Here is a 12038-nt window from a genome sequence, read left to right as displayed (position 1 = left end):
TGTATTTTTAACAAAGTAGTGCCTTGATGAAAGGGTTATGTCCTTGAAGAAGAGACATTTGCAAGCTTATATAAAAGGCTTGTTGCCAACTATCTTGACACATTAAACCAAAAACAAACAAGACAAAGAGCAGAAATTTCAAAAAAGCAATAAAAGTGTTATGTTCTACACATAAATATAAACACTTAAGTTTCCATCATCTATCAAAGGAATCTAAATTCCTTATAATCTACTTACTACAAAATGTAAGCTTTAAAGCTGAACAACTTTGCAAACCCTCATATGTATTTAACGATCTACTCTTGTAAAGTGCAAAGACAAAGTTAAACGTTAGCTTAATTGTCTCCCTAAGGCTATTCACATAAATCCTTTTTTGCATACCAAATGGCAAGGGCGAAATAAGTCTTAAAAATAGCACCTATTAAAAGGCTCACCTCGAACTCAAGTTTACTAGTTCCTTAAATTCCATCTAAACCCTATATGCACCAATAATAAAGGATTCTTTAGGTAAAGGGAGTGAAAGTGTTGCAACAAGTGAGATGCTCTAAAAACGACAAAGAGGAAGATCAAAGTAATCCTTAAAGTGTTAAGTGCTTTCTAACTAGAGGTGAAGAATACAAATTAAAGAACAAGTAAATGAGGCATAATGACAAAGCATGATGGAAAATATGATGGAAAGAGCTAAGTAGAGAGAGTATTTAGGAAAAACTTTTAAAGAGTATTTTGATGAATTTATAATCCCTTACTAATGCCAAGCTTTTATATATATATATATATTCACCAAGTAAGAACATTTTCCTAGAAACAATTGGTAGGAATTGCTTATTAAATAAATGAGAGTAGCTAATTTAGAGAGAACTCGATCTTTATAGAAAAACATGTTCATGATGCAAATTCTTTATTGAAAGAACAACTTATTGGATGAGCACGTTATCCCATTACGTATATTAATAGTACATAATGTTTTGTTGGACATATAGTGGTATTTCATAATGTTTCAATATCCCACATTACTAATGTACAAAAAAATTTAAGTGTTTTAAGTAAGCAAACCCATTATGGGTTTGTTGCCAGAAAGGAAAAAGAGTAGGCTCGCATGCACATAAGATCAGGTCACGCCTTGAAAAAATACAAATTCCCCCCTGCATGCGAGGATACACATGAGTTAGGCCCAAGTGAACTTTTTGTACATTAGTTTTATTTTTTCTCAGCCTTTGACCCATTCCAGTTGAAACACTCTAAAACTCTACCTACATGCTGATTGAGTTTTATAACTCCCCTGATGGGTTAGGTCCGAATGAACTTTTTGTACCTTGGATTTATATTTTCTCAACCTTTGACTCATTCTAGTTGAAACAATCTCAAACTCTACCTACTTGCTAACTGAAATTTTATAACTCTCTTGATTTGGTGCAACGTTCACTTCAATTTAATTTTGAATCCCCTGATTTGGTGCAACGTTCAATTCAACTCTCAGCCAATAAATACCAACCTCTACCTTAGCTCAAAACGCACCTCTCAGTTATTGCTTTTCTTTATTTTCTGGTTCCTTTGCCTTTCTCTTCTTTACTTTCCTGCTTTTGCTGGGTCTTTTCTGATTTTATTTTTATTGTTCATAATATCCCTTATTAGTTTGCATTTCTTTATTTTCCACTCTCTCTGCCTTCCTCTTCTTTACTTTCCTGCTCTTGCTGCGTCTTTTCTAATTTTATTTTTGTTGTTCCTAGTATCCTTGATAATGCATGCAAACTAATCAGAAAGAGTCTGTTGAATCTTGGGGATAACCCCTACAATCCTTTTGCACCGAGTTTAATACTTAAAAAAGGTAGAAATTATCTTCAAGGATAATCAAAGATAATTTTCCACACCTCGGACTTTTTTAAATTATTTATGTGCTTTGGCATTTTTCCAACAATCTTAAAGATAATGGATTCTCACACCTATAATGTTGTCGTCGTTGTCATTCCTATCATTAATGCTTCCACCGTTGTAAACATTGTCAATCTAGTGTAAAACAAAATCTAACATTGTCAACAAAGGTACAATAATAAAAAACCTAATTATAAACCCAAAAATACTCATTCCACCTTCACAATGCATGAAAAGAGCAATGGAAAACAACGAATCTGCTAATCCAAGAGTCAACTTGGTTGAGTCAAATGAATCCAATAACATAATTATTATGGCCATTTCTCAGGCCAATATGGTGACTAGTGTGAAAGAATGAGTGGTAGACTTAGGTGCCACCAAGCATATTTATGAAAACAAAAATGCCTTTACCCTTTATACTCTAATAAGGGAATGAGAAAAGATAATATATCTTGATGATTCTCAAATTGCTACAATTCTTGGTAGAGGAAAATTCCTTTTCAAGCTCACATCTAGCAAGACCCTAGCTCTGAATGATATTCTACATGTTCCTACTATAAGGGCAAACCTAGTTTCTACGGCTTTATTAGACAAAGTTGGAGTGAAAGTGTCATTCGAATTTGACAAGATCGTAATGACAAAAAATAATGTGTTTGTGGGTAAGGGATATTGTAATCATAGACTTTTTGTATTTAACATTGCAAATGTTATGAATAAAATTGCTAGTTTTTCTACTTACATGATGGACATAATTGATTTACGGCATGGTAGATTAGGACATGTTAGCATTCCTTATATTAAAAAAAAGCAATCACTAGGTTTAATTTTTAGTATTAAAAATGCATAATTTAGTAAATGTATAATATGTGCTAAAAACAAAATTGACTAAGAAAACTTGTATTTTAGTAAATAGAGAATTTAAATTGTTAAGTTTAATTCATACTGATTTAGGAGATTTGAAACAAACTATAACTAGAGGTAGTAAGCAATATTATGTTACATTTATTGACGGCTACTCTATATTTACTAAAGTTTATTTACTTAGGCATAAAGATGAAGTCTTTAACATATTTTTTAAGTATAAAGCTGAGATAGAAAATCAACTAAATTAAAAGATAAAAAGAGTTAGATTAGATAGAGAGGGTGAATATATACCGATTAATAATAAATGTAAAAAAGAATGAATAATTCATGAAATTAGTCTTTCATATTCCCCTGAATCAAATGGTGTAACTTAAAAAAAATATAACATTAAAAGAAATGATGAATTCTATGCTTGTTAGTTCTAATGCATATGAAAATTTGTGGAGTGAAGCCATATTATCTACATGTCATATTCAAAATAGAATTCCTTATAAGAAAACTAGGAAGACACCTTATGAATTGTGAAAAGGTTATTCTCCTAACTTAAAATATTTAAAAGTGTGGGGGTGTTTTGTTAAGGTTATGCTTCTTGATTTTAAGAAAAGAAAAATTAGCTCTACGACATTTGATTGCATATTTATTGGTTATACAGAACATAATGCTACATATAAATTTCTTGTATTAAAAAATGATGTTCTTGATAATAATACAATTGTTGAAATAAAAAATACTAAATTTTTTTAGCATAATTTTCCATTGAGAATTAACACAATTTATCATGCACATTTCAGTAAAAATGATTTTGAAATACAAAATGATAGTTTGAGAAAGAGTAAAAGACCAAGGAAAGAAATTACTTTTGGCAATGATTTTTACACTTATCTTGTAGATAATGATCTTTTAACTTATGTTGATGCAATTTCTTCTAAAAAAAATCCATTTTGGAAAGAAGCTATACAAAACAAGATTGATTAAATTTTACAAAATCAAACTTGAAAATTAATTGATTTACCATATGGAGCTAAATCAATTTGTTGTAAATGGATTTTTAAAAGAAAACTTAATTCTAATGATTCTATTGATAAATATAAATCTAGATTAGTTGCTACGGGTTTTACTAAAAAATAAAATACTGACTACTTTGATACTTTTACTCCAGTAACAAGAATTTCATCTATTCGTGTTTTAACTATCTTAGTTTTGATTACAAACTTATTGTTCATCAAATGATGTTAAAATAGTTTTTCAAAATGGTGATTTAGAAAAAGAAATTTATATGACGTAATCAGAGGGATGTGTTCTTCTTGGTCAAGAAAACAAAGTTTATGAATTGATTAAGTCTCTATATGGCCTAAAACAAGCAATAAAACAATAATATGAGAAATTTGATCAATTTCTTGTTAGTAATGGATTTTCTACTGTTAGAGTTGTTAAATATGTGTACACAAAAACTACTGATGATGAATATGTGATTATTAACTTATATGTTGATAATATACTTATTTTTTATACATGCATTTATGTGGTAAATAAAACAAAATGTTTTTTAACTTTAAAATTTGATATGAGAGATTTGGGAGAAATCAATGTTATTTTAGGTGTTAAAATCATAAGATGTGATCGTGACCTAATGCTAACACAAGAATATTATGTTGAGAGGCTACTTAAAAAGTTTGAACATTTTAATATTTCACTTGTGAATACTCCTTATGATGTTAATACCCAATTAAAGAAAAATAAAGGTGATAGTGTGGCTCAATCTGAGTATGGACAAATTATTGAGAGTTTGATGCATTTGATGAACTATACTCAACCTGATATAGCTTATGCTGTGAGTAGACTAAGTAAATATATACTCTTAATCATGATCATTGAACTACCTTGAGCAGAGTAATGAAATATTTGAAAAGTACCATAAAGTATGGTATTTTATGTAATAAATTTCTTGTTGTATTCGAAGGGTACAATGATACTAACTGGATCTTAGATTTAGATGAGACAAAATTCATAAGTGGTTATGTATTCACTCTTAGTGGGGTGCTGTTACTTGAAAATCAGCCAAATAAATAATAATCGTTAAATCTACAATGGAATCAGAATTTGTAGCTTTAGGCTCATTAGTTGGTGCATAATCCCTCAACTCAAAGAGCAGGGTTTGAATCCCCCTCTCCCCTAATTAAAAAAAATAAAACTTCACCAAAATTTTGTGATTTATGTTCCATTCTTATTAAACTTAGTTCATAACTCAAAAAAACCAGTTTCAATGCATTACACTCGATTGAAATTAAACCTAGCAAAAACTTTATTTATTATTGAAAACTTATGAAATATGTGGAGGATTGTTTGACATATAGTAATATTTCATAATGTTTCAATATCTCATATTGCTAAGGTACAAAAAGAGGTAAGTGTTGTAACGACTCAAGTCCAATCATTGGCCCAGTAACTTTTCGGACCTAAACCACATAGCCCTTAAAAGCTTAAACTCAAATTGCTAATAGTGATAGTGAAATGCCCCATACTTTGATATGGTGATAAATAAAGTTGGCCGGATGCGAATTGAGGCATAATAAGGAACTTTGAGAACCAAATGGATAAGATAAAATTTTTAGAATAAAATAATATTTTATTAATGAAATAATATTAAAATATTAATATTTAGTCGGATGTCGAAATCAGACATGAAGAAAGATCATATGGTTGATCCAAGTAGGGGAGAAGATGTCAAGCCTGACTCTATAAATACTTGTCATGACATACATGTGAAGGATAGCATGTTTGCATGCTAGGAGAGTCTTGAAAAATTTACAAAAGTCGGTATTGTACTTAGAGGTACAACAAAGTTGATTTAAGCCTTGAACTAGATCAAATAGAGAATTTAAGATGAAATTAAGAATATTAAAGTTCCATAATGGTTTAATATTGTGATTTGGAGTTCGAGGATCAATTGGAGTCAAATCGAAATTTTCAATATCTAGGGGTAAAATGGTCATTTGCCACCTGAGAACAAAATGAGAATTTTTAGGAAAGATTTTTGGCCCCATTTGACTTATTGGAGTATGATTTGAGGATTAAGAAGTGAAAAAAAATTATTCTTGGTATTTTTCGGAGCATAGGGGTAAAATGGTAATTTTGCCACCCTAGGGGCAAAACAGTAATTTTCCACCACCAGGACATTTTTCCAGCATATGGTCTTCCCTTATTCTCATTTTGACCATTGACTAATTGTGTGGTGGAGATAAAAAGGATTAAAATTTTTAAAGTTTTAAAAACGAACCAATGACATGATGTCACGTGTCATGCTTTTATTAATTTATTATTTTTCTTTTTAAAAGGCACAAAAATCAGCCCATCTTCCACTCCATAGCCGGCCAAACCAGCAAGAAGAGAGAGAAAATAAAAACCAAACTCGAGAGAGAGAAAATCAAAGAAAAAGTGTGAATTTTCAAGGAAATTAAGTGAAAAATGTAAGATTTTTTCTATTAAGCTTGAGTTTTCTTATTCCCAAGCATTTCTCCTTATTTTTCATGATTAAATTGCATGTTTCATGGTAATTTAATGGCTGGTCATATGGGTCTAGAGAGAGAAAATTGTTAGATTGATTTGATTTTAAGTTATATTAGTGTTTAGTGTTAGTTTAGCATGTTAGTAAACAACATATGTAGAAAAACATTCATTTTTCCCATTATCTAGCCTTAGCTGAATTTTCAAGTCAATGGTGAGGAAGAATGTGATGTTATTTTAGGTTATTTGATTATGAAATCATGGTTTTTGATATGAAAATTAATGAATTATGGAAAGAAAATCAAGTAGGAAAAATTGTGACAATGATGCACCATTTTGGCCGAATTTTTTCAAGAAGGAATATGAATGTGGCTGTCACGACCCGAAACCTCCCTCGAGCTCATGACAACCGTCGCGACGTCCCGATTGACACTCATTGCCCGGAATGCCAATTAGAACCCCGCAAGGCTTACATATCAGTTTCTTGCCTTTTCTGTGAGCAATCGTTTTTAAACATTCCGTTTTAAACAATTACCAATCGTTTCCGGCTCAAGTAAATCAAAAGAAAAAAATATAGCATTTTTATATAAAACAATATTTATAGAAACATGTGTAAGTAAAATAAATTCATACATATAATAATTTACAAAGTTATAATGTACAATAATAATTACTATGACAAGTGGCCCATGAATACACCAAGTACTGGTGATAGTAACCTACTGTCTGTGAGGTAAAGATGTCAACTGGAATCCTCAACAAAATAGGGTCTCTACAAGCTACCACAGACCTGAAATGTTTGGAAAGGAGGTGGGTGAGATTTTACAATCCCAATGAGTAAACAGACATTATCATAAATATCTGAAGGCGAGTAACATGGAGGCAAGTTTAAACAACAAATTACAAACCATTTCATAAGATTTTCAATTTATTCCTTAAACCATAAAATATTTGTAATTTACCAAAATAGTTGTTAAGGCTTATGACTTTTATTAAAACAAGGCTCAAGCCAAAACTAATCCTTGGGGATACCTTGGCCGAGGCATCTAACCGAGTCCGCCAAGGTAGTTATGATATTTACATAGGAAACATATTTTTATTTTTAAAACAAGCCGTTCCTTGGCGTTGGCCGAGTTACACATTCACGTGGGGGTTCGACGTGAAGTGAGCTCTAATACTACCCCGGGAGTTACCCTCCTCGCATCTACAACCGGAGTAATTATGTAACCGAATTTACCGTGCCCCTCTAATAGGCAGTCCACGAAAACCCGTCACTGCAGTGACTAAACCCACCAATTTTAAAAAAATTTCGACAGTATAACGTGGCTTTTATTTATTTACCCAGCCTGCAGAGTAAAAACAGCTTACATAAATTCCCAATGCAATTTATCAAATATAGCCACATATACTCATATTTCATAAGCCATTCATAGGAAAAATATATATTTCAAAATAATTGACAGCCTCCAATTACTCAATTTCATAATCAACACAATATATTTTTATTTGTCACATTTATTTCTAAAACATCAAAAATCCCATTTTAATCTCATTTTCGTTTCATAAAATCCATGAAGAGCATTTAAAAATAAACTCTAGATAATTTACAATAATAATAGGTTTACTCACCGTTTATACAAATTAATTGATTTTTAGGTGCCCCGATCACTGTTCGTCGGGTACGACTTCTTTGCCTTTATCGGAAGGCTCTCCTCCTAAACACATTGCAAAATCTACCCAATTCACCACATTGATGTTAAATCTTTATATAATTGACTTAAATCCTATACTATGCATGGTATGAAATGCAATAGCCTAAAATGGCTTAAACGCGGTATTAACTTATTTTTGACACTTTACCCGTTAAATTGCTAACACACTCCATTTTAGCTCTAAATTGTCCCATTTTCTTCACAACATTTCTAACCATTAAATATCAGCCATTAACCTTCTAAAATCACCAAAATCAGCTCACTTTCCTCCTTGAAAAATTCGGTCAAAAATGGGACATTTACTCGGTTAATTTTTCACTTTGTTTTTCTATCACATTTAACCATTTTTCATCATTTTCTCTTCATTTCTCTTAGAATAAAAATCCGTTCATCATCATTGTACATTCAGCCAAGGGTAGGTATTGTGAAAATTTCATGCTTTCTTGCCAATTTAATTTCTATATACATTTAACTAACTAAAACTACCAATTTAACTAAAAATCAAAACCTAAAAATTTCAAAATCTCTCCCCTAGAATTTCGGCCAGCCCTTGGTTTCACTTTTTGATCTCTCTCCTCAAGCATGCTTAATGGAAATAAAGGCATAGCAAAGGTAGAAATCAAGCTAAAATTGAAAAATCTTACCGTTAGACGCGTAAACGGACGAAAAATGCGATTTCCCCTTTGAATTTTCTAGTTTTCCTTTGTTTTTCTCTTTTCTTCCTTTCCTCTCTATTTTCTCTCTTGTTCTTACCTTATGGCCGGCCAGCACTTAATATGGGGTTTAAATGGGCTGACTTTTCATTAAAATAATATTAAATCATTAAAAAGTGCCATGTGTCACTTTCCCATTGGCCCGTTTTTAAAATTTCATCCATTTGTTTTCAAATTTTCACCATACACTTGTCCCACATATCCATAGCTTAGATAAAATTCTCAGACTTATCCAAAGTCTTGGTGGAGTAATTTTTGAAATTTACATTTTTGCCCCAATAAAAGTGAAAAATTACATTTTTGCTCAAAAAACTGAAAAATTACCCATAGACATATTTTTCATCCCTTATACTCATACCATTCCCCAATTTGTCAAATTTGATCTAAATTCTCTCAAAATCTCAAATTTTGTCCGCAGGTGGTAAAATTACGATTTTGCCCCTACACTCCAGAAATCACCAGAATTAAACTTTTTCACTTCCTATCATTAAATTATACTCCAAATAGTTAATCTTGGTCAAAAATTTCACTCCATGATCAAATTATTATCTTAAGTGGTAAAATGACGATTTTGACCATGAACATCAAAATTTCTAATTTTTTTCCAAATAAACCCTCGAACTCCGAACAATCATTTTTAGTCATTCTTGGACTGTAAAATATTAAATTTCATCATACGATTCCTATTTGAACTAGTTTGAGGTTAAATCAACTCAAGTGTACCGTTAGGTACAATACCGAGTTTCATCTATTCTTAAGACTTTTCTAGCGTAATAACATGCTACTCAGTGCATGTATGTCATGACATGTGTTTATAGGGTCGGGTTTTACAGTGGCTTTGCTGATTTTTGGGCTATTTGGCTGGACATTGGTGATTTGAAGCATTAGAAAAAGAAATGGGATCAATTAGAGCTAATTTGGATGCGTATTTCAATTTATCGGGTAAAAGATCAAAATAAGTCAATATGGTGTTTAGGCAAAATTTAGACCTTTTGCATTCCATATCATGCATTAGTAGTCTAAATTAGTTTAATTTCAATTTAGTACTAATGTGGTGAATTTCTCGATTTTATACTGTGTCAAGGTGGTGAGTCCTCCGATAAAGGCAAGGAAATTGCATCCGAGGACCAGTAGTCTGAGTATTTCGAAAATCCCCACTTTGGACATTGTGAGTAACCTTACCATTATTTTAATTATGTAAAGTATATTTTTAATCAATTTTGATGAAATTTTATGAAAATGGAATTAAATGGTAAATCTTGAGTTTTACAAACAAAATGTGTCTACATGAAAAGATTTTATAAATTATTTTAAAATTGAATGATGATTTTGAAAAATAGAGTAATTGGAGATCACTTGTTATGAATTAAATTTATGAATCTAATGGCTTATGACAGTATTTGCATGAATGGTTGAATTGGTATCGGTGTTGAAATATATGAAATGTGTATTTAGCCTTGAAAAGCTGTGAATTATAATAATTGTCATGTCATGCTAGAATGAATTTTATTGATTGGTGGATTATATATTAATTAATCACTATAGTAGGGGGTTTATGTGGACCAGCCTTTTAGAAGGGCAAGGTAAACCCCATTATATTCTTACCTCGAACCGAGAGGAGCATAGGGTATCTCTTGAGGTAAAGCTTAGGGTTCACTTCACGTCAAACCACCACGTGAAGGGAAACCCAGCCAACTCCAAGGAACGGTTGTGTTTTCTCAAACTAAAAATATGTTTTACTTGTATACAAAATTTTTAACAGCCTTGGCGAGCTCAAGTGTACGCCTCTGATCAAGGTGTCATCGAGTATATTTGATGGCATGAGCCAACTGTTTATGAAAGTCATAAGCTCTAATGATAAATTAAATGAAATACAACCGTTTGCATGGGTTGGGATGAATTTTCAAATTGTGAAATACTTAAAATGATGAGATATTTTAATTGTCTCCTTTTACTCGACTTTAGCTGATTTAAATGGTGTTTGTTTACTCACTAGGATTTTATAATCTCACCACCCTCATTTTCACCCATTTCAGGATCAGAGTAGACTGTAGATAACTGATTCCATCGAGGGCTTCTATTGGATTAGCGTCCTCCACACAGTAGGTTCACAGTTTCTTAAATTTTAGTTATTGTGGGCCCACTTGATATTGTAAATTTAATAGTTTATTGTGCTACAGTATGAATGAATTTATTTTGTTTTTACTTTACAAAAATTATTTACGCATAACTCCAAAATTTCTGTTTATAAGAAAATAAAATATTTTATTGAATATATTGTTTTATCTTCTTATTATATTCAAATAATTACAATTTCATTTTAAATAAAGGTTTTAGATGCCTAAATTTATTTTTAATTATGAATTATGCGATTGGTACTTGTTTACTACATTTTTAATTGGTTTCAAAAATTTTAGTGGAAAATGACCAAAATGCTCATGTGAGATAAAATTTTTATTTTATCAGTTTTTAGTTGAAAATAGCTCAAAATCCTTTAAAACATAATATTTGGCAACGGATACTCACCGGGGAAAAGAGAAACTGATATTAAGTCTTGCGGGGTTTCGATTGGCATTCCGAGAGATGAGTGCCCATCGAGGCATCGCGGCGGTTGTCACAGGATCGATGGGAGTTTTGGGTCGTGACAGATAGACTTTGATTGTTATATAGGTCTTAACAATCATATTCACATCAAATATGGGATGTGGAATGTGAGATATCACAATCTCACCCACTCAAATCCTTAATGTCCTCATCAAGGCCATACATCACATCCACGGACCCAATATCTCCCCAGAGCAATGTGAAAGACCACATTGGACTGATACAGGCTCTGATATCATTTGTAAAGACCCAAGTCCAATCACTGGCTCAACAACTTTTCGGACCTAAACCACATGACTCTCAAAAGCTTAAACTCAAATTGCTAGTAGTGATAGACTTAGATTGTTATATAGGTCTTAACAATTATATTCACATCATATGTGGGATTTGAGGTATCACATCATATATGGGATTTGAAGTATCACAAGTGTTTTATATAAGCAAACACATTATGGGCTTGTAGGAAAAAAGAGTGGGCTTGCGCACATACGAGATCTGGCCAAGCATAGCGAAAATGTAGATTTTTCCCCGAAGAGGCAGAAATTATCCTTAAAAATAGTGTTCATGCCTCAGACTTTCTTGAATTATTTCTATGCTTCTATATTTTTTCAACATGTTTTAGATAGTAAAACTAATTAGTGCATTTAATAATATGTCATGTGTTATCTTAAAAAATGAAAAAAAAAAAAGAAAAAACACGTATACTTAGCATAAAATGCATAATAAAATGTACATTCTTATCATACAAATTTGAACTGAAACAAGTGTGCAA

Source organism: Theobroma cacao, chromosome 10, assembly GCF_053813885.1.
Source record: "Theobroma cacao isolate CCN51 chromosome 10, ASM5381388v1, whole genome shotgun sequence".
In the NCBI taxonomy this organism is placed as follows: Eukaryota; Viridiplantae; Streptophyta; class Magnoliopsida; order Malvales; family Malvaceae; genus Theobroma; species Theobroma cacao.
Note: the sequence above shows the minus strand (reverse complement) of the source record.